This window comes from Megalopta genalis, chromosome 19, assembly GCF_051020955.1.
Source record: "Megalopta genalis isolate 19385.01 chromosome 19, iyMegGena1_principal, whole genome shotgun sequence".
NCBI lineage: Eukaryota > Metazoa > Arthropoda > Insecta > Hymenoptera > Halictidae > Megalopta > Megalopta genalis.
The window spans coordinates 411,713-434,698 of NC_135031.1; the positions used below are offsets into that span (position 1 = coordinate 411,713).

The following is a 22,986-nucleotide window of genomic DNA, read 5'->3' on the forward strand; positions in this document are numbered from 1 at the left end:
AAATTTACGTTATCTGATTTAATTTTTGAAAAGTCATTCTGTTTGAAAACGTATCAACAAAAGTGGCATAATAGCAAACAAAGATGATTGCCACAACTTTGAAATGGTCGACTAATCTAGCAAAGAAATTGAAATTGCAGTCACAGTAAAATTAATATCGTTCGTGAAAGGGAATATTCAAAATGGATAAAAATCGAAATTAATGTACAAAAAACGTAATGACTCGAAAATATCGGCTCGCCGAAGTCTGAATTTTATTTAGAAAAGACGAGTGCCTTGAAATTCGGGATATGGACGGCGCTGCGAGGCAAGAAACGAAGAAAAAGGTGTGAGTGAAATGTGGAATGGTGATTTCGATGACAGTGGAAGGGACTGAAATAGAATTTCAAATCGTGGTGCAGTGGAAAAAACGATTGTCCGAGTTCGAAAAGAACGATGTGCATTTCGCGAACGGTCCACGAAGTAGTTGATTGCGTGGAAGAGAACTGTTGAAGTCGCGGACGACGATGACTATACTTTGAAGAAGCAGGATGCCAACGTTCTCCAAAATGGACCGAACTCTCGTCTTCGTGCTATTGATATTTTTAACGGTAAGCTTACAGCGTTAACGTCGCAACATTCGCTCACGATTCTTCCCCGAGATACTTCTAGGTCACCTCTGATTCGACTTGAACTTCATTGCCGACCTCGTAGATCAAATTAATGTACAATCGTTCGAGCGTGTGGTGTACACCGGCGAATGGAAAAAATGAGTGACCGTAAAGCGGCCTCTTTGAAGTTGGATTCAAAGGACACACTTCTTAAAAGCGAATACGTCATCGAATTTTCTATAGAATTTTTGCGTCCGCGTGCGAGCGTCTCGTAACTCGGGAATAATTAGTCACGTTGAACACATTCAATTAGCGATGTGTTTGCCGCTTTTGGATTTGAACTCAATACATATATTGATGTACGCACTTCATTCAATCCTTTGTTCGTTAAATCCGTAGAGGACACGTCGGATTTCGTTACAATATTTCTTGTTTCACAACGACGCACAGTGTGGACAAAGATTTTGGTTACTAATTCATATACAGAGTGTCCCCGAAATAGGCGAATAAACTTTGGTATCGTATTTCTGCAACCCCACGATTTTTCGAGCACTTCCAACAGCCTAACGAAAAAATGTTCAAAACAAAAGTTAATCAGTTTTTGATCTGCTATAGATTGCAATGTAACAAATTGCAGAAAAAATGTTTTGTTCCAAAAAAACAAGATCACCTTCACTTTTTTAAAATTGCATGGTACATTTTTTATTTCATATTATTGGAGCTCGTGTTGAGTCGTATTTAACGACCTGTTATACCATGATCTCCGAATGACCTTGACATAAAAAAAGTTAATATGAAGCAAAACGTTTGCCATGCAATTAAAAAAGAAGTGAAGGCGATTTTGATCAACTTTTTTTCGGAACATTTTTTTGTCAGACTGTTGGAAGTACTCGAAAAATTGTGGCGACAGTTACGTGTATTGTATATTCTTAGTTATGGATAGATATTCCTTATATTATTGTTAATTTTATAAATAGTATATTTATTATTCATATTGTATTAAGTTTCTTAATTTTTTAAATTTATATTATTAAGATCTCAGAATATTTTCTGCCGTTCTGAATATATGTTAATTTCAAGTTTTTTATACAAGTACTGAATATTCATTGAATCTTCCATTATACAGAAATTTAATAAATTCAAGATAAATATAAATCTCGGACGACAATAATATGTAATCGGCTAGTCCACATTCTCACGTTCTTCCAAACAATTTAATCTTATTATTTTTAAATTACGGATACATCGAAATTAATGACATATTATTATTGTATAATTGCATTGATATATAATTGTTCATGACAATTGTCATTCTAATAAGTATTTTTTGGAAGGAAATATATATCTCATATCGTGATAGACACGATTACTAAATTTTGCGATTGTTTTTTATAGTTACCGATTGTCAACAGCTATAAAAACGAGCTACAAGGCTCGAATAATTCTATTTCCTCTTTCAAAATCGTTCATTTTTGTGTACAACCCGAGCGTCAATTAGAGAGAATATACTGTATAGCTTGCGCTACGCGATGTACACTTGCTTCGCAAGAAAAGAAAAATGGACGTCTAATCTGGAGGTGAAACGGACTGAAACTCACTGTTCATTGTCCATTAAATTGTAAGTGTTATTGCCAAATTAAACGATTTACATAACATGCTGAAAGGTTTCGAATCGATTGTATTTATCGATTAGGTCCCTTTCACATAATAACGATTGAAATAGAATTGAAAGTAAAACTTGTTCTCTTCCGATAGGAGGTGAAACACTACACCCCTGTATTAGTCGTGTGCGACACACACACACATGAATACCTTTCAAATAATATGGATATAAACCTGCTCTTTAGGAAAATTTCAATTAGGAAAGCTATTAAGTTAATCATACAGAATTATCCAGTAATTATTGCTCAGTACCTCTTTTAACTTTCCACTTTTAGTATGCCATGTTCCATTTTATTCGCCAATAAATCACACCAGTACTCGCTCACTGATCGACGCTAGTCCACACGTCTGCAGAAGCAATAACTTGACGGTGATTTATCTTCGTTAGTTACGAAAGAATTGGATTCGTGTTCTTCTTTTTCCTAAACACACGTTATTTAACGTCAAATTGTATAGGAAGACCAAGTGAAATGTTAAACGAAATGATCATTTGTGTATGCTACTAATCAATAGCTATAATAGCTATCAATATATGCTCATCTTGATTGTCTGTGATATTTTTAATAATACCGACCCACACCAAAATTGTTTGCTTCAGAATACGAAGCTGCTTTGTACACAACATTTTTCATATTGTTACTAGTTAATGGAAATAATCTAATATTTATTATTCGTGTGTAACATTCGTTAAGAAATATTCAGCCAGTTTATATATTACATTGTTGACTCACGTTTATGAATTGCATGGTGGAATATTCTTCAACTGTTCTGAATACATAGGTCGTAGAATTATATATATAGAATTATATATAGAATTATATATAGAATTATATATAGAATTATATATAGAATTATATATATAGCAAATTCTGTGGTACAAAGGGAGGTTAACAAAACATGTGAAAGTTTAAATTAATTACCAAAAAACTAGATAGTCAAATAACAATATTTATACTCCGTTTCCGAGTATTAGGTTGGTGCGTATGAAATGTCGGATTCTTAAGTGATTGTATAAAACTGCATATCTTTCTTCAAAAGCTGTTTATTCAATCAAAGTATGCTCCATTCGCTTCAATACACTTCTCCCAACGAGATTTTAAAGCGTAGATGCCTGTCTTAAAAAAATTTTGGTCTTTAGAATTAATAAACTCTGATATCGAGTTTTTTAGACTGTCTTCATTTTCATAGTGTTTGCCCCTTAAAAACAGCTCTAAATGCTTGAAAAAATGAAAATCGGTCGGCGAGAGATCCGGTGAATATGGTGGATGCTGCAAAACTTCATATTCCAGTTCGTTCAGTTTCGCAATTGTTTTGTGCGATGTATGCGGCCGAGCGTTGTCATGGAGCAGTAGCGGGCCATGCCGATTCACAAGCGATGGGCGTACAATTTTTAACTTATCGTGCATCTCATCAATGTACTGGCAGTACTTTTCGGCCGTAATTGTCTCCCCAGGTCGAAGGAACGAATAATGGATTACCCCAGCCGCGTTCCACCAAACTGTGAACAAAATCTTCCGTGGATGAAGCGATAGCCTTGGAGTATGGGCACAAACCTCATCCTTGTCAAGCCACCGAGCACACCTCTTTCTATTGTCATAAAGAACCCATTTTTCGTCACACGTAATGATCCGATCGAAAAATGGCTCTCGGTGAAATCGGGTTAGCAATGATGAGCATACGTTTAACCGATCCAGCTTATTTCGCTCTGTCAGTGCGTGTGGTACCCACTTGTCCATCTTCTTAACCTTGCCAATCTCAGAAAGGTGTCTCAATATCGTTGTATGGTCAACTTTCATCCTGATAGCAAGTTCCCTCGTGGATAGGGCTGGATCCGCTTCCACTAGAGCCTTCAGGTCATCATTCTTCACAGACGTTTTGGGTCTTCCGCGCGGCTCATTTTGCAGTGAAAAATCGCCAGTCCGAAATTTTTCGAACCAACGCTGCACTTTCCGATCGTTAACCGTATTCTCCCCAAACGCTTGGTTTATGTTGCGTGCAGCTTTTGCAGCACTATTACCAAGTTTGTACTCATATAAGAAAATGACGCGAATGTCGGCAGAATTCATATCGGCAATAAACTTAAAAGAAATAACAAAAGGGAAGACCTTCGAGAAAACCTATTTTGCTGAAATGAGTCTCTGGCAATGGACAATACGACTATGAATGAGGTTATGTCAAAGACAAAAGTATAACGAAAACAGGGAGACAAACGTCCGCATGTAAAGAGAATCCGACATTTCATACGCACCAACCTAATATATGAACAACATGCGTTGGTGACTGATTCACAGTAGCACGTTGCACGTGCCACATACTACACTGTAACTCGCCGTGAGGCGTCACTTGAAACGAGAAGACAATATGGTATATTTCAGAACAGTCTGAAATATGTAGCGCAACAAGGCATTCCTTGCATTACACGCAGTTTCACTGCATTCTTCGTGTTTTGAACACACTGTACACCTTCTTCGTGGATTTGTTTAGCTCTGTGGATGGAATATTCCTGGGAAAATGTCCTCATTGCTTTGCTTGTTACCAGAAAGCATACTTCCACGTTTTCTATAATCAGAAATTGCATATTCGTTCTGCCACAACTAATTGAAACTTTTGGAATGAGTATATCTTGCTTTTTTTTGTATATTAACCATGAACTGCGGACATTCGAATTTGTGACAACTACTCACTAAAATATATTGTTTATAAAATGAATATAGTATTAATTTTTACATAGAAATTTATTATAACACATATTGCACATGTTGGGAAAATAGTAATAAAAATTAAACAATAAATAATAAATTAGAAATTAAATTAATATTTCATTTACCAATAATACCTATAAAATATTATTTAATTAAAAAGTGATTTCAATAATTCCACGAATAATTTATTTCTTATTTGTAAATAAAATATTATTTATTTGAATGTTAGAGAAAGATAAATAATAAATAATTTTTGCTTCTCTTTCGTCTGTTGTACATTATACAGTGGATATTTTGTAAATTAGTTTTGCAAATAACATGTTATTTTTTCTTCGAATTTAACTGAAAAGCAAATAATAAGTAACTTTGTTTTCATCGTTTATCGTGTAGTAAAGATTAATTTCCATTTATTATTATTGACAAGCTTGCAATTGAAGAGAATTATTTCCTGACTGTAACGTATGTTCACGGCTTGTGCCAAATAAATAATATTTACAGTAGAGTCTGTTAGACACGTCCGCAGTTATGGATTAAAAAGTGCAATTGAAACAAAACCATGTCGTCGTACGTGGCCACGTGCTTTGCATCACAAGTGGTTAAACAATCGAAGGAGAAACCGTCGAAGGACGGAAGCAACAACGGTGGCTATCGTTCTCGTCCAGGAATATTGTAATTTATACGCTCCACGAAAATCCTGGCTCCGCGTCGTCATCCAAAGTGATTCGTTGAAAGACAAATTACTGGATATCTGGCGCCTCGTGCTTCAAGCCCGTCCGTTCTTAGCACATGCTGAAAACCACGAACACGGGGAGCCCTCATCTTTTTTCTTCGTTTCTCTGCCCCCCTTTTTTTATCCTTCCTTCTTCTCCGTTGCTTTTCTTTTCATTGTTTTTTTGTATTCTTCGTTGTCGTCTCGAGAAAACCAAAAGAGAGAGAGGGGGAGAAAGAGAGAGAAAGAGTGAGAGAGTGTGAGAGAGAGAGAGACAGAATCGGAGAAAGAAGCGTCTCACTGCCGGCGGCTTACCACCACGGGGCCAATAAAAAGTGTTACACGGCCGTGTCTCGTTCGTGTCACCGTGATAAGAAACACTTTTTGGGAGCACCCCTTTATCCGTGCGTGTCACTGACTCGGAAGAGTGTATTTTTTCGTGACACTATCGGAATGGGTGCGTGTGGAAGTTCCCGAAAGATTCCCTCGGGTTCTTAAGAACGCGTCCCGAACGGATTCCTGAGCCTTGTTCTACTTGTAAATGAATTTCCTCGGCAATAAAACGCCGGCCGTTCGTTTCCTGTCGAATTTATTGCTCGGTACGAGACACCGGCGCACGAGTGACGAAGTGAATGACTGTTTGTTTAACTTGTAGACGAAGCGTCTATTTGATAAACCGTATTTGGAAGTACGACACGAAGTTAATGGAAAACAGGATGTATTATCTCGTAGCAGTCTCCGAGATGGGACAGTTTACGGGAATCTTGTTACAAACGAATTCATGCAGCGAGAAATTTCATTTAAACTAAGTTTCCTTTTAACTTTGGGAAGAGTTCTTTTATCTAATCCTTCGAATTAAGTGACTAGCCCGCGACAGCCACGGGCTCGCGTAACGCACGCATGTTTACTGAAGAACAGTAATTAAAAGTTCAATCGTGTCAAAATCCTATATTCTGTACGCCACTTTATTTCACCTATTTCTCCAATTCTCGTTAACCAGCTCGTGCAATCTCTTTGAAAAGTTTATAAGTTGCTGTAAAATTATATGAATAATTATAAATCGCGTATGTTTGATTTTCTTCATATTTTCTTTAAGTGCAACAATTTTATAAAATATGTATAATTTAATGAAGAATATCGAAGTATATATCCTTCTAGTTCAGTTTTTGGCGAGTATATTCGTCAAAAACAGCTAAGTGAGTAAATAAAAAAGCTGCTTTACTTAGCAAATCATTAAATAACAGAAAAATGAACAAATGATAAAAAAGGTCATAGTAAATAATAAGCCACATGTTTAATTAATTACTAGTGAATAAATTATGCATTATAGGGATATTTTTTAAAATTGATTTTTTTTCGCTTTTTGTATGGAAATCGACCACTGTGCGACTATTAATGAATTTGATAGCCAACTCTACAATGAGATAGACTGTGAGAACAAATGGTTAACCGTTTATAGAATCTCTTGCTTGGAAACTTAATCGAACATACCATACTAAATAGAAGTAAAAGTACTTTCTCTTGTTATCATCAACGATGATCTTTGCCTCTCCTACAATGATATATTTCTCTCGGAACAGTTCTTTTGACCATATTGTTCCCCAATAGTGATTTAAGAACAGCACACGAAATGAAAAAAAAATTGAATAAACTATTCGTGAACTTTGTTTTATAAAACGATACATCGAGTAATTTAATTTGTATGAAATGTACTGGACTCCAATGTCCTAAAACGATAATGGTCTCCCATTTAACGAATTCCAACGAGCCTGAAGTGGCGCCGGACGCGTTCAGGGAATCGGCGCCGCGTGTTCCGTAAATTCAGCAATGTTTACGCGTCAAGCAGTTAATGAATCGTCGCGGGTATTCGTCATTACGTTAATCAGCGTTATTATTACCATTTGCAGTGGCCTAATGAGGGGGTCACGTAGTCACTGGCAAAAGGTAAACAGTCCTCGCGCATTCCTTAATGAATGCTTGTATTTTAAAATTACGTCGGGACATCGGGACTCGCGAACGTCTCGTTTAAACCGGTTTTTTCGTCTCCATTAGGAACTATGACGAATAAAACGCTAATCGTGAAACGTATGTCTTCGTAGAGAACCTGGTTTTCTCACAAAACGCAGGCAAATCCCACGCAACAATGTTGTGTTAAGCGATAATCATTCGACGTCCAAACCACTAGCACTGAAATATTCGGACATTTTTTAAAACGGAATAACTTTTTTCAGAATTGAACCAAGTAAATGGATCTTTTCTAATGTCAGAGGTTTTTTTAATGTCCTTAAACGATGTCCAAACAAATTTTTGTAAAAATTTGTTGAAATGACAAAGTAAGTATAAAAATGTTTCCTTTTTCAATCATTTTACTTTAACAATAATCTAAACATTGCGTTTTATAGGCTTTGTAACTTATGTATGTATACATGTTGAAAATTTCAACGAACTTAGTTAACGCTGTTATGAGGTATAAAACAATTAAAAAGAAATTTCGAGATTGTTACATCTTCCAATGCTTGTAGCTTGTTCCTATATTAAACAAATTCGACGAACTTTGCAGCAAACAGATATAAGTTAACAAGATCCACAAAACTTATCGTTTCAAGTTGAAGAAACGTATTTTTTTTGTCATTTGATCAATTGCAATTTTTGGTTTCTATTAAAAGTTTAAAGTATCCTTGAGGTTTCCATTAAAAATCTATCGCAACCCAAATTTCTATTAAAATCTGTTATAATTACATTTTGTATTAAAAATGTATTGTGGTTAAATTTCTATTAAAATTGAATTACAATTAAATTTATATTAAAAATCTAATTCAAGACCCTTGGTTCAATTTAAAAAAAGTTATTCCTTGTGTATGATGTTTGTAATAATATAACAGTAAAAAGTTTTTACAAGCCTCTGCAAATTAAACATTTTGGACGATCAATTTTTCAATTTTTAAATGATTTCTTTTCTGTTTTAAGTTGGACATTGACGTTTAACTCTGTAAAAGTTCACCTCCAACAGTCATTTTATATTCGATTAATAAAAATTCTAGAGGATCATAGATTCTAGACCGCTGTTCCTTCATTAATTACAGGCAGAATATATTTGACACCCACTATTGCCTGAAATCATATATACGGTAATAAATTAAGAAAGATTTAACATTATTTTCATGTTATTTCGAATCGAATAGAATCCTTAATATGGCGAGCCAGTCCCTATTTAATTCCAGTTTCTGTAGATTAGACCACACAAGTTAATATTTGCATAAATATTCGCAGTCTAATCAACTGTGACATGTATGCTTCTTATGAAATATATGTTTTAAGATATACAGACTGTGCTGTTACGCGTCAACGTAATTTCATGTCGTAGCAACGGATCAGATTTCTGCAAAAATAATTGCAATTTTTGTTCTCACATAAAAGCTTATTTCAAAATAAATCATTCAAGTGGAAATCCCAAAGGCAGGAATGTTGCCTTCGCTGTTTTATGTTGTTCAGCAGTAAAAATTACAAAACGGAGTTGGAGCAGCTTCACTGCACGTGTCCGGAATGAAGCAACAAGAACCAAGACTGAATATATATCTCAACATTGGTTAAAAAATGAGAAAAACATGTCAATTGAAAAGGACGCATTCGTGACGAGGCCTGACCGCAGTTTCGCAAGTGACTGCAAAAATGGGAAGAACTGACAATGAGTATTGGGACTTTACTTCACCCACTATATTCCCCAAGCTTTTTCGAACCGACTATTATTATCTCGGGCATCTTAACAAGTCCTTTCAAAGGAAGATCTTCAAAAGGAGAATTCATCCCCTTCAGGATTCCAAAATAGTAATGCTACCAGAATACGTAAACTTCTTTCCTGCTAGCATGAGATTCTACGTACTAACGATTTTTCTTTTAATTAGTGAAATATAATCTAAGGTAAAATAATAATTCTTGAAAATATAATAAAATAATAATTGACAATCGAGTACAATGATTTTCAACCTTTCTAAGGTGGACACTTTTGACGATTTTGTGACAGCCATGATTAGATTCATACAAACCATTGTGTTTTCCGACGTGTTTTCTTTCACGTATTTGTCAAATTATTTCTTCGAAATTAGCATCGTTGCTGCCATTGAGTATAACATAAATACTTAATTCAAATTAGCAGGAAGAAAATTAGAACCGTGTGAACTCCTACGAATATCAATCGACAGATCATTCGTAATTCTACGAAAGTATAAACAATTACTTTCAAAAAGACATACTTTCGAAAATACTTGAGACTTATATCTAAAACCTGGTTACTTGTAATATAATAAAGTAGACTGATTAAAAGAAATTGAACGACGATGATGAAATTAAAAAGCCGAAAATTTTGAATTATGGATGGACGATTCTAAATCGATTTTCTAAAGAAAATCTTTCGAAGTTATTTTCAATTTTTTTTTAATCGATACCAGGACAGTCGATTTTGAAACGGATCGATTTTTTTTAGTTACGAATCGATCTTCGATTCAAAGTCGCGATAATGCCATTAATTATTGTAGTTATTGCCTTTAAATGAATGATTAATAAATGAAGATCAGTGTATACTTCATTTATTTTTAATTCTTCGTTCTTTCAAGATTTATATAAATAAGTAAATATGCCAATCCAATTTAAAAGTTTATATGCAATTTAACCTTTACAATATGAATACAAATATAAATAGTATTTCGATCGATCCTTGTCGCTATGATTCAGAATCGATTCAAGGATCGATAGTAAGATCAATAATAAAAATTTAGAACAAAAATTGAATTTCACACTATTCAAGAATCTTCGGCCTCAAATCTCTAGATTTTTATGTTGTTCAGCAGTAAAAATTACAAAAGAGAGTTGGAGCTGCGTTGCTACATATGTTCAGAATGAAGCAACATGAAGCAATACTTTGTCCAAGGGATCGTCAATGAAGATACTTCTCGACATTGGTTAAAAAATGAGAAAAAGATGTCAATTGGCAGAAATGGAAATCTATGAGAACGGCACAGGTTGTCAGGAGAGAACTAAATTATAGTGTGATTGGCGACGAAATGAATATCAATCAAACAGTGTAAAAAGAACCGGTCATTAATTACTATGTTATACTAAACCGCAAAGAAAATGTGAACGTTTCGAATACAGAGGTCTGGGTTCGCGATTACCCGAGTGTAGTCGCATAAATCAATGTAATCGCAAGGATCGGAATCAGCCGGGCATGTTCACTCGCGGGCAAAATATCACGACACTCTTTAACGATCGGTTACAAAAACCGACTGGTGAGTTACTTTTTGACGAACAAAGAAGGCGCTTTATTAGCATGCTTGAAATGTCGCTCGTAAATTACGCGCGTTTAATTACGTACGACCAACGACGCCGATTTTTCTTCTTTCTCTCTCTCTCTCTCTCTCTCTCTCTCTCTCTCTCTCTCTCTCTCTCTCTCTCTCTCTCTCTCTCTCTCTCTTCTGTGTTTCGCCGCGGATGAGCGGAATCCCGTCCACGATGTTCAAGGTCTATCTAGGAAGTTCCATATTGCGTGTGGATCGCATTCCTGCCGGTATATGTTGCGAGTGACGCGTATTCTTAGACCGGTCAGATATCGCATTAGAACAGATTCAGCCGGGTATATAGATCCCTGGATCGCTTTTAAGTGTTGCAGGAAGCAGACGCGATCCGATACTTTATCCTTGATCCAAATCCAACGACCGAACCGCATGACTTTCTTTCATGGGGCTGTTCATTAATCATACGAATGGATATCTAGCATAATATTCTTTGGGTTATCGCTCGAGCACGATCCATTGATTATCACAAAAGGTTCAATGAGATAGAAGAATTCGACCGCGCAACTGGTTCCCGTTAAGAGGTGCCTCCAGTCCAGTCAATGCAATCGACTTTTTTCACGTTTTTTCACTTCCTACAGAACAGTTTAGAGACGCGGTCTTCGAACTATGCTCTCGAATTTTCAAAACTGATAAAGTTGTAAAGATTTGAAATCTTGCAAATGCAATAACAACGAATCGAATTTTTATATTGCTTAAAAATGATTGCTCAGAATATCTCCCAATTGTCTGTTTCCACTTTTGTTCTCCGTTTTAACCAGTTAGCTGATGGGCCCCCTATGAAAATGTACCTAAAACGTGTCGTAAAATGTAAGTGATGACGAGTGTACTGTCTAATCCAGATACTATATGTATACAGTTTTTTCATATTAACTATTTATATTTTTTTGTTTGTTCGTTTTATATTGTTTGGTCACCATATATTCAAAACATCCTAAAATTTATGAATATATTTTAGTTTTCACTGAAATTGCAATTCAAACTTGTTACGCATGACGAGTGTACTCGTTATAACACAAAATATTGTCATTCCTACATGAGGAATTTACTCGTCAAAAACAGCTAACGTCAATCAATTGCGTTCTTTTCATAATATATAAATTTTATTTGCAAACTAAACATTGTTTGCACCAATTACAAGACACGAACACTTCGAAAATATTTTCGAAATCTTTAACTGTTTGTACATAAATGGATATTAAATTACAATACAATAATTGAAAAAATATATGATTCTTAACAAAATAAAATACGAAACAAATGTACACATGAGAAATATTAAAAAATTCAAACCTCATGGATTAACACTGGAACAGCAGACCTTATCGCTCAAATTTCTACTACAAATCTACTATAATTAATGTAATTAATATGATTATAATATAATTAAACTTACTCCTATTTAAAACGAATTATAATTAAAATTTCTATTGAAAGCAATAAATTTCACATTTTAATAAATAATCACCCCCCCCCCCAATAATTAGTCATAAAATATCACCAGCATTTCAAGATTTTTCTGAAAGCTATCAATCGAGGAATGCCGCAAGAAATCAATTTCCGTGAGAAATCCTGTGTAATATTTCTGAAATATTTTCGCTAGTCCGTTTCTAATATTCGATAGTAGAAAGTGTTAACTACTAAAAGCCATTGCGTGCTATCTAAAAAGGCGGATCAGTAGTGGTGTACAATGCTGATAGCTCGAAGGAATACATCGGCGAGCATACGCGGCGCCCGTGTACGAGTTGATAGTTTGATAGATCGAATTAAAAATTCCATATATCTTCGAGCGTGGATAAGGTGCGCGCGGCAATTCATCCAGGAAGTACGGGTTGCTACAGCGTTTCCTCGTTTGCGTGTCACAAGCGAACCGCGTATTCTCTAAGTTGAGGCATTGTAATAAATTACGAGTGTTTTGTAGCTTCCTATAAATGCATCGCCCGTGACGTCTCCTTTATCATTATAAATGAACCTTCTGTCGTGACAAACGTCTTTATAGTTCTCTAACGAGGTAAACGTATGTGTCGTGAATTGTAATCGTCAGGGAACATTACTTTCGCTGGGCAGTCAAGTGTCTTTAACCCCAGCACATTGTTCAGCTGACTGCTGCGCCAATAATTTTGCAAATTAAATCGAAACGGCGAACGGTGTTTGATCAAACGAGATCAGTTGTTGTTACAAAGCAATACGAACTAATGGAATTTAGATTGAAACAAGAGCGCTTGGAGCGGATTTAGATTCAGATAAGAACTATTTTTACACTTAATATGTATAGTGAGTATCGATAACATTCGAACACCTCTTAAAATGCAATAACTATTTTAACCCGAATTGTGACACTGAGACACTACCGAAGATCGATATACCACTCTTCCAAGTAGTTTTTACATTATCAAATTGGTTTATATTTGTAGAGTTATTAAATATGTAAGAGTATGTACGAGAAAATAAGCTCAATTTCATATGCATGCAATACAAAGCTAATACAAAAGCAAAATGCTATACATTGGAAGAAATATCTTGGTTTTTAAGTTAGAACAGCTTCGAGTGCAAAGGGTTAAGATGTTAGGCAAATTAATGCAATGGACAAGTGAAAAATGTTTGCAAAAATTACAGTTGATTCGAATGATACAAAATACAAGGAAATGTTTTTTCGACGTTTTATCTGAACTTATAAGGAAAATTTAAACAATGCGTTTTGTAGATTTTCGTAACTTGTATGAGCTACAAATAATTACAGATTACAAAAATTAAGATTTTTCACTATTTTCGGCCAACAATTATGCGGAAATCTGGAGATTTCATTGCCTGTAACTTGACTCAGCATCAACAGATTTGGATGAAATTCTCGGCATACATAAAAGTCAGCGCGATGTACAAAATTCAAATTTTCATTAAAAATAATAAATAAATAATAAATTAAAAAATACGACCTCTAGCCTGAATGAAACGATTTTACTCGGTTTCCAAAAGATATTAAAATTAAAATATCTTTTAAACCAATGATTTTTCGCAGTAAACGCCTTAATATTTTTATGAAAAGAATGACGAGCTCAATCGAGTAGTATAATAAAAAATATATAATTCCATTTAAAAAGATAAAGTTGACCACCATCACGTGTCGACATGTTCATCTAGAAAAATCTTATCAATATCGGATTACGCGTCCCTTAAAATTTTCAAAGTTTCAATTTTATTTGAAACATTTTTTACTATCATCGACAGTTTCAAAGATATTTGACTGGATCGATTTAAATGGACTCAGGTGGTGACATCACATCATTGAGGCGTTGATGTAGAGCATGATTCAAAAATGATTGGGAAACAGTGTTCTATGATGTTAAATATAATACTGTGCGTTCTGCAAAATAAGTATAGTAAATTCTCCTTAATTGGCGCTCAGATTGTACACAAAAATGGACAACCTGAGCGTCAATCAGGGAGAATTTACTGTACACCTTTCGTATCATCAAGCGTAATAACAAGATTTTTTTAAATCCATTCATATGAATTCGCTTCCTTCTCGTGGATTCATCGCATTAAAATTCTCAATCTGAAGAACTGTTGCGGAGATTTAAATACATAGTGAGCACATTCTCATCTTTGATTACAGACGGATGCTGCGGATGTATTTTATCCTTCAGCGATTCTCATGGCTTTCTCAAATCGTGCGAATCATTTTTCTGTCGTGCTTCCACTTACCTTCTTCGTGAACACTATAAATGCGTTTTGCCATATATTCTGCCTAAGCACAAATTAATAACCCTTTCACTCTATAGTTCGTACGTGGTACGGTCCGAGAGTTTGTTTAAGACACATTGTTTAACCTGTGGTATTTAGAAAAATGTTTATCTACCATGATATTTATATGATTGATAATACATATAGGTAAAATGTAAGTACACATAATAACAGAAATATATAATAAATAATATAATAATAGAAATATAATAAAACGTCATACAAATAATATAAACAATTATTAGATATTTCCTCTATTATGCTTTTTCATTTTAATCAGCATTAAAAGGGTTAACTTTTTATTCAAATTAATTATTAATTTTTCTGTTGTACACAGGATATGAAAAATTTCATTTGCAAACATCGTACAATTTATAGGTCCATGAAGTGAGCTATCATCTTATCTAGTGGTATACGACACAATTTGCTTGTATATTATTTGAAGTTCATTGACATCAGAATCAATTTTTGTTTACTGTTATAATTACTACCTATTTGGTACAAGCACTACGGTCGGTGCTGACAAAAACTATGGTACTTTGTTTCTTCTATCTCTCGCTAGGCACAGGACGTCTCGATTAAATTTTCTTCTCCGTTACATAATCAATTTGCTTTTATGTTCTCATACACGACTGACGGTAGGAAGATACCTCTTCATGGACCATCAGTTTCGTGTCTCGTTTTTTCACCAACGTTATGACACGCAGCTAGTGCAGGGTCATGATCATGCAGGTTGCAGTCACTCGAGTTTCATTGCACGTCAAGCCGGCGTCGCATGGTGTTTAGGTTTACATCTGTGGCTTTCTCTCCTGAATCGCTTTATTAATCTTAAAACATATTTCAAATAGTGTTATGTTTCATTGCACTGTACCTCATACTAACGTAATGTAGATTAAATTTGTTTTTTAAACGAATGACTAGAGTTGAATGTAAGCTTACAGTTTATAGAATTGGACAAACTGAAATGGAGCATTCATGTTTCTCTGCGTTAACAGATGAAAATTTTCATTTTATTAAATTTGTCGTAGATGACAAGAAAATTTGACAATTTGACTTGTGTTGAAAATTTTTAGTAATAACCTGTTAATAAAATTGTATTCTTTGTCGACATTTAATCATTTGAGTAAATGTGTGTGTAGGCGTACAATAAATGTAAATCTTCTTTTAACTCTCCGACTATTGAATCCGCGGCCTCTTGTACCGGAGTCATTTCTGACCTATACACTGATATTCTAGCCCTTAGCGGACGACGACTTTTTCGGCAGAGTCAGGTAGCAGGACGAGGCGATTTTTGCAAATATGTCGAGTGTCTTATATGGTACAATAAAGTAATCTTACATATAAATTATCTTACAAAAACGTTATATTTCGTTAGTTCATCTATATTCACACTTTTATGAATATAATTTTACACAAATTATGATTTGCAGTTTCGTTCGGTGTGATAGTTTATAAAACATTGACCAAGATGCATTCTTGGTTTATCTGGACATGTATCATAGAAATAGGTCGTCTCATGTCTTCCCTCTGGTTTGTTTCGACTGGAACAAACTTTGCAATCTTTCTTTGTGCCAATAACAATTACATGCAGTTTTCCGTTGACGAAAATCTCCTCGCAATTTGTTGATCAAAATTTTGCGAAAGTTCAAATGTGTAACTGGCTGTTCGCTTCTCTGCCTTTTTACATGTTTGTAGAGAATGTACGAATTGATTAAACAAATTTCCAGTCCACGGACAAATAATTTGCGCCACCTCTTCAGGGACATTCGCATAAAACAGTACGTTGAATAATGTTGGAGATAATAAAATCTAACATAAACACCGACTGGCGCCTCTCACTCGCCATCCGACCTGTCGGGCGAAATGCCGTGGCGAGTGAGACTCGCCATCCGACCGCAAAGGGCTAGTAATCATATTTGTAGTTCTCTCCACTCTTGCTCGCCGTGACTCCGGCACAGTAGACGGAGGGTTAAGTAATAATTATAATCCAAAAAGTACTAATCATTGTGACTATGATGATAATGGTACGACAAGTAGTTAACGTAAGAGTTATTTTCTATTTAAGGAAGTAGCTATTGAAGAGGCTCAAAAAGAGAGAACATTTCTTGTAATCACTACGGCAAGAAATACTGAATATTATTGCGATGATACAATGATATATAAGATTATGAAGCTGCCTCCTCTTGCACCTAACATATTAAAGACGTAATGTTGCCTGTGGCGAAATCACTCCAACTATCCGTCGATTTTTTTTTCCATCAAATGAAACATCACGCCTTTTTAACGCTGTAACGCAACCCGACAACTTGAAACAACTGTCGCGTTTAAGCTACACCCGTTCTGCAATTTACGGGGCACTTTTTACGCCAATCTCTTTTCTACACGGTAAATTATAACAATATTTCCGCGGTAATTTTGACACGCTATATCAATTTACGCGATCTGAATTTATGCAGCTAGTAAATCTTTGTAAAGTATAGTCGAAAAAATGAAAAGTGCCATTATAGACATTGATCCCAACGTTTCACCAAAATGTAATGAAACGTGGCAGCGAATATTAGCAAATTTATGAAAACTTAGTAAAAGAAAATATTGAGAAAAAAATCATTCGAAAAAATTGACATTAACAACGATAATGACGTCGAACTTCCAAATGTTTCAAGCGATGAAGATCATGGTAGCGACAGTGACATCGAATAAAATTTACTATTGTTCTCTGAAATGTTACAATTATTTTTTTGTTATGCTATCCGAAACAAATATGTATTTTTAAAACTTATACTAGCTTATATTTCTAATATTTTTTCTTTTGTGCTTATAGACTCCATTTACGAGATCTTCATTTGGGTGAAACAATTCCACGTGGAACAGAAATTCTCGTAAAAGAGCGGGTGTACTTATTACAGTGAATTCTCTCCAATAATCGTTCAGCTTGTAAACAAAAATGGACAATTTGGGAAGAGGAGATGCGATTATTCGAGCCTCGCGGCTCGTTTTTTATCGTTATTGACAATCGGCGACTACAAAAGCGAACCGCAAAGCTCGAATAATCGTATCTTCTTTTTCCAAATTGTCCATTTTTGTGCACAATCTGAGCGTCAATTAGGGAGAATTTTTTGTATTTTAATCCTAATAATAATTGAATATTTTTCATGCATTCTAAAATAAGAATCAACAGTGTTATTTGGAGAACTATCACATATAATGAACCAAACTCGGAAAGAGGACGTGAAAAGTGCTTCGTTTTTTAACGAAATTTCGTTGGACCGTCTTACACAACAATCGTACAGCGAATAAAGATGCGCAAAATGTGGGGTCACCTCATCGTTGCGTCAACCGTTCTCAAAAACTTCACTACGGAACTGCATTGAGATCACCGATAAGAATGAAGTGTGCCAAGGGTTAAAAAGTTAAAAAGCTCGCTAATTAAAGCGACCGAACATCAGCAAGCGTGAAACGCGCGGCCGACTTACAGCTCGGCGGCCGTTCCGAGAATCGTTTCACGGTTTCGCGGAATTCCGTCGTTTTTTTTCACGCCTGTGCAACCTGTTTTCCGGATGTAATTGACTGTTCGCGGTAAGACCGGATTCCGTGACATCGAATTCGAAATGCTTTTTCTCGGTGGTCCGACAGGGCGAAGCTTGTCCGACTCGCGCCTCGTCGACGTCGACGATCTGTCTGCCTGCCGCGCCGCGCCGCGAGCGATGAGACTCGACGATCCGATCCGCAACCTGCGCGTCGCGTACGCTTCGTAATAATCATAATCTGTCCGGGATGAGAATGGGACGAGTAGCCAATGCAGAACCGATAGTCCGCGAATAAGCGCGGTCACGTGCCTTGTCATCGCGAATCTCAACACAACCGCCGTCGTCAGCGTGCAAGCCGCGGAACGTTCGGCCGGCAAACTAATCTCGAAACGCGGAAAAGTGGAATTCGCTGGAATGTTGTGTCGACGAGTTCCGTTAGCTGCAGCACGATTCAAGTAGACGTAATCGATGGCTTCGATCTGTCCAGACAGAGTTTCGACACTTCTCACGCAGGGTTTTTTTCAAAGATAGAAACGCTTATGTTTGCTTGTGTTGGCGAAGTTGCTAACAACAAGTAGATGAAATTGTTAATTAAGCCAACGAATCACTCGGTTTTGTTACTCGATTTTATAAGGATTTCGAAAATTCTTGTATGAGTAAACGCTTGATCACTCTCTTGCTGTAACAACACTCGCATAATACAGCATAACTATTATGCACTTTGTTGCTCGATTACTAGAAAGAATAGTCTGCCCAAGCACAATAACTACACGCATATTCTGACCACTCTTAAAATCGCAATTTTGCAACAGAGCTTTATAGCCTGTCCAATAAACCAATAAATAAATCAATAAAAGCTTGCCACTCGATGTAGACTGCTGATAATAATACTTTATTAATAATATTAAATGCCAGATTAAAACCTTAACACGAATCTCATGCACAATATTCCCCTCACATCATTCGATTATTCAATTATACCAATTATACCAATGTGGGATCAACCCCACATAGCCTGCTGTGCTTCAGGCGATGTGGATTATTTCCGTGCATATTTAAATGCGCTATTAATGTGCTATTATCCTTTTGCCGCAAAATGTTCTTCGTGGTTTCAATGATTAGAACTTTCTTGTCCGTAATAACATTTTAGAAGAGAAAGAAAATTTATGTTTATTTTGGACCTACGTTTAACGTCTTAAAAGAAGGCAACAACATTTGAGATTCAAAATACCAGTTATTTGAAAAATTATGGTAAAACGAATAAAGTTACTCTAAGAAACAAAACAATAAGAAGAAACTAAACAATGTTAACGTAATATACACGTATAAGCTGTTGCGTAATAAGTTAGTGTTGTGGGATTCAAACAGGTTACGGCGATCAACTGTTTTCTCCATGATGCTGAACTTTATTAACAAAAAATAAATCCTCTTAAATTGGCAATGGATTTCGAATAACGCAAAATAATCAATTCATACGACATCGTTTCCTTCCCAGGTGCCCAAATTTATACTCTCAAGTATCGACCGAAATAAACTTCCCTCATTGATAACTTGTAAGACGACTGCGAACTTTTATACAAAATGAAAATTGTCCAAGTTAATTGGAAGAAATATAAATAAGATCAAAATATCTTTATTCTTTTAATAATAAGTAATAATAATATAATAAGTCCAATATAATATAAAAATATCCTTTAATTCGTCTAATGTCTTCACAGTTTTTTGTTTGACCCATTACCGATTGTCAACAACTATAGAAACGAGCCGCAGTGCTCGAATAATCGTATCTCCTCTTGCACATTTATGCACATATATGTGCACAATCTGAGCGTCAACTAGGGAGATTTTGGGAGATTTTCAATTTATTATTTCTCATAATAGTCGGTTGATGCATAAGTTCTGTTCCTAATGCATTAAGAGCAATTTTAATATTTTACTACGCTTTCTTTTGCAAATATATTTTGTATAATTTTGTTGAAAGTTTAGTGTAACAATAGTAGAAGCAAATCAGCATGTAAGTATATTAAAAAAAGACGTTGTTATTAAGACATTAACATTCGAATTAAAGGAGGTACAGTAAATTATCGAATGCATTGTATTGTATATTTTAACCACTTTTCAGCGTTCATGAAGCAAGTAACATTTCAGTGAAATAATCAGTGTTTCACAGATCTTATACGATCCAATGCGCACCTCTGAAGATGTCCAGCGGTCAGTGACCTTCTTCTTTCGAATCGCTTACTTCCACGAATGTGGCTTCACTAAAATTTCTCTTGCAAAACACTTTGAATGCTCATCTTTCTTATTGCAAAGAAGACACATTCTGGCATTCTGGCATTTGTAAACTTCACAACAACATACATTCATGATGAAAACTTTAAGTCAAACAGTTATGTGACGTTTAGATTTGTCGTGTTGACGCGATGCCGGAAACAATATATTAGATACATAATTTCAAAATGAAAAATTTTGATAGAATTATAGAAATTATATAATTAGATAATAATGATATAATTATATAATTGGATAATTATATATAATTAAATAATTACCAATTCTACTACGGGGAATTGGTAATTGCTTTTATTATTCTTCACAGTATAAATATTATTATTCATGAGAAAATACGCTATCGTGAGGTACATGTGTGAATGCGGCGTGAAGGGTTTATCACGCGAAAGTGTGAAGTTAATTAATAAATTAGTTATTAATCGCATATCGAAGAACATGGCAATGCAATTCCGCGCCTTACCGAATTTATTATAACTGTAATCATATTTTTTTTATTTCATCTCTTAAATATAGATATATATATACTATTCTCACTTTCTTGAAATATCTGTGGACAAATGATTTAAAATTTAATATATTCAAAGTCTCATCTCTCGATATAATTAGAAAATATTTTATTTGTATCTATTTTATTTAATATAAAAAAATTTTGAATTTATAATATGCGTTCTAGTATTTATTTTAAAATCAATAATTTAAATTTGGATAAGTATTGAGACAATACTTATGTATTGTCTCTAATCCAGTTGGATTAGACAGTGGTTGACGTCGTCAATTAGACATGGTTGATCTTCATGATCAAAATGTACTGTAGCGCCGTGCTTTTACGACGCCTTTTTGACGCGCGGGGATCGAACGTCAACCCTACCGGGGTTGTAAGGCCCGGGCTTCACTTGTTTGAAGACGCGTCGGTTTTGTATAGTTATCGGTCCGATTGACCGATTTCGAAAGAATGAGCGATTGAGTTCCCGAGTCGAATGAGTCTCCGGTTGCGACGAGTGAGTCTCCGAACGATTGAGACTGTTTGACGCACGAGTGAGACTCCCGATCGAGAATGTATGTTTTTGAAGGCGACTGTAAGAATAATAATACTGCTAAAAAACTACTGAACCACTGACTCGCCTCGACTGCTCGCGTTTTTTATACCCTTTCCCCCACTTGAGATTCTTGAAGGATCTTCTCCACCTCCATGCCGGGATGCACTGATTGGTTTTCTCGAAAATTACGATTTCCCAATCAGCGTCCTCCGAACGTTTCGCCACCACCCTCTCGTACCGTCCTGCACGGGCCTTGTCTTGAAAAGGGGTGCGACACGTAATTGCGTGGTTGGGGAGGTCCAGTGGGCCTTGAGATGTCATCCCCGCGACGGTTGGGACTAACTTTCCCAAGACGCGTTCAAAAATCTCAAGTGTTATTGAGGGAGGTTTTTTCGGGCCTTTTGGATTTACGACACGTCGCGATCATTAGAAAAGACGGAGACACTGCCCGGATGTTCGGCAGCTGCCAAAAAAGGTCTCCGTCTCCTCAGATGACCCACGCTTGTCCGTGCCATAAACCCTTCACGAGAGAGGTCTGCGGGAGGTTCTACGTGACGGAACACCTATTATGATATGATCTATTTTATCTGTTCCTAGAGTCGATTTGCTGTTCTTGGAGTAATCTATTCATTATATCTCTGCTTTTGTTATATGTCTATTCCATATTTCTATCTGCTATTTTTTTTATTTCCATGTCTTCTTTTTTATTTCTGTTGTTTATTTCTGTATTCGATCATTGTCCTATGAAGGTTTTAGTTACTCTTCGGATCGTATTGCAGATCTTGCTAAGGCTGGTATGATCTTGTATTTTCTTTAATCAGTCTTTTCCATTGCAATATGTGGAGGAACTGAACGGGAGGGTTTAAAACCTAACCAAAACGAAAGAGTGAATCGTATATTACGCATTAGGTCACGTTTAAACTGTGTAACAACTTCGGGCAAGTTGCAATAATTTTAACGGAAATGAATTTAACAAAGATGTCAACCGAGTTGACTCCCTTGAATGAACTCACAAACCAATAATTGTCAACCGAAAAGAAAGAAGCTGTTGTCGAAATACGCCGACCGAAATCGCTCACAAGGAGCGATCGAATGAAAAAAGAAAGTTGTCGAAGTACATATGTCGACCGAAACGAATAACGAACAACCGCACACGTAATGAATGCATCATCGAGATCGAGTTAGAAAGCAAGCGCATGGGAACGTCTAGGCGTTGAATTTTGAAACACCGTAAATTAATAACATTGAAACTCACGCTCTTGTGTTTCTGAGCGGGTTATGCGACTGACAAGGCCTCCTGCGTCAACCTCTGGAGAGCCCGTGCGGTCGAATGCAGAAACCAAATCTCCCCTCAAAGAAATATTCGTACGAATCAAAACAG

General features: G+C 35.7%; 1 protein-coding gene across 1 annotated transcript in view; it reads left to right on the top strand.

Moving 5' to 3' along the window:
• The first annotated feature begins 470 nt into the window (after window positions 1–470).
• Window positions 471–22,986, top strand: part of LOC143260797 (vascular endothelial growth factor receptor 1-like) — a 52,820-nt gene continuing 30,304 nt past the window's right edge. Inside the window, exon 1 of the mRNA XM_076527390.1 lies at window positions 471–590. The gene's annotated coding sequence lies outside the window, so the exon portion shown is untranslated. The remainder of the gene's footprint in view (window positions 591–22,986) is intronic.